The sequence below is a fragment of the Pteronotus mesoamericanus genome, unplaced genomic scaffold, assembly GCF_021234165.1.
Source record: "Pteronotus mesoamericanus isolate MK-2021 breed Mesoamerican mustached bat unplaced genomic scaffold, CSHL_Meso_final contig_41, whole genome shotgun sequence".
NCBI classification, from domain to species: Eukaryota; Metazoa; Chordata; class Mammalia; order Chiroptera; family Mormoopidae; genus Pteronotus; species Pteronotus mesoamericanus.
In genome coordinates this window covers 1,698,727-1,700,949 of record NW_026555152.1, presented here as the reverse complement: position 1 = coordinate 1,700,949, position 2,223 = coordinate 1,698,727, and positions in this window count along the sequence as shown.

Below are 2,223 nucleotides of genomic sequence, written 5' to 3'. Positions count from 1 at the left end.
CTGTATTTATTAAATATCAGCTTTTGACAATGATATAACGACAGGTGGGAGATGTTGATTTTAAGAGTCTTAAAAAAAATCCAGAGATCTCTTCCAAAGGTTAAAAACAGAAAGGTCCCTGTGCTCCTCTTGTATGAATTCTATGTTTCAGGTTTAATTAATAGTTACTGGGAAAGATTTCTTCTCTGGATCCAGTGGACTGGAGGCCAAGTTTGTTATTATTGTTGTTTCTGTGTTTTTATTTTTTGCTGCTCTAATTGATACTACTATTTACAGACCCACCATTTTCCACACTTAGAACAATTTCCAAAAGTCAGAGAAGAGGCCAAATTAAGTTCCTAAAAGTCTCCTTTCTGGTTATTCAGAAGAGGCACACTACCCGTGACAATGGGACTTAGGCCCCTGAAGCGGTGGTCTTGGGTCAGACCATGTCAGCTGCCTCCCCATTGGCCTATCCAAGGTCAGCCTGTTTAGAGTTGCCAGATCAAATATAGAATATCCAGTTAAATTTTAATTTCAAATTTTAAGAAATGAATAATTTCTTAATATAAGTATGTCCTAAGCATTACATGAGCAGATATTAGTTGTTTATTTGAAATTTAAATTGAACTGGTGGGGACAGTCATGAAGAATTCTCAGCAGCAGGAGCCACTAATGCCACACTTCTGCTGCCTCCTTGGGCCTGGCCATCTCTGGTCACCCAGCTGGACTTGTCAACATATAGCAAGAGGGTATTACCTCTGAAGTGATCAGCTCTCTCTCTTTACCTACTTTATTGTGTCTCAGTTAGACTCCATTTAGGACATTCCTTCCTTTACCTGCTCTATAGTACAAGCCATTTTCCATTCATCCATCCATCTGTTCATTCATCCATCTATCCATCCATCTACCCACCCATCCATTTGGTAAATATTTATAGAACAGATTTTAAGTGTCAGATACTATGCAGCAAATCCATAATCTCCCTGAGAACATGTCATGTGAACATGTTTCATCTTAGAGTCAACTCCTTGGAAGCCATCCAGAGCAAAGGAAGCAGCCTTTGTGGTGAACACAACAGCTCTGATCCTAGCATCTCTGGACCTGTACAACTAAGCCCCCATACTTCCGATGCCACTAGTTGCCCTGGAACCAGTCCTTACCTGTGAGATGTGGTACAGGGAAGCTGAAAGATAGGCAGAACTGTCCTGTTCTACCAGTTAGGGAAGGCTATTTGTTGTAACAAACAGACCTCAACCATGTATAATCACGCTAGAAGTATTTCCTTCAGGGTTCAAATAATACCCTGGGCAGGTGCAGAGGTTGGTAGGGCAACCCTCTTCAGCACAGTCATATGGGGGCTTGGAATGGCATAGGCTCTGCCATCTTCACGAAGTCACTGGTCACTGGTCACTTGCAAGGCTGCCCAGAGGCCATCACCTTCCTGCTAGCCAGAAGAGGATGGGAGCATGGAGGCACACACAGAGAGTTTAAGGCCTGGCCTGGAAGCAGTCCATGTTGCTTCCTTTCAGATCCCTTGGCTAGCCACAGGATAGTGGTCACTCTGAGTTTCAAGGGAGGCCAGGTAATATGTGACAAGGAAGAAGGTAAGAACATGGACCTTATTAACTTTACTGAGCCTCAGTTAATTCATTTGTGATATAGTCTCAAAGTCGATTGGTAAAATTTGCTGGGACCCACCATGGGCAGGTCTGACAACATTACCTAGTGTCCCTTTCCCATCCTGCCTGCTTCTTGATTCTTGTCCTACTTAAGCTATCTGCCAAGAGTGAAAACACATCATCTCACAGGATGTTCTCCAGGAATTCACTTAAAGCCTGGTCACTTGGGAACTTTGAATGCATTTCTCTATAAAAGCAGTCATAGGCAGGGTCGTTCTGGCCCAAGACAACTCCAAGGGTTGGGCTGGCAAGGAAGAAGCAGGAGGTTCTGGCATCTGGGCACTTCTCATGGCAGCATCTGAGCAGCTTACAGCAGAGAGTGGGGGGGTGTAGTTCAGGGGCCCCAGAGACTTTTCAAGGGGCTGGTTCCCATGACAACCTTGGGGTGGCCTCTAGGATGCTAGGAACCAGTAACCATAGCTAGAAGCTGAGAGGATAAGTTCAGTGCTTGCAAGTAAGTCTGGAACCACCTGTGGATGCAACTTGGAGCAGGACACCTTTCACGCTATGCTATCTCCATTACCAGCATGCTCTAAATAGCCCTGTTTCTACTTCATTGAAA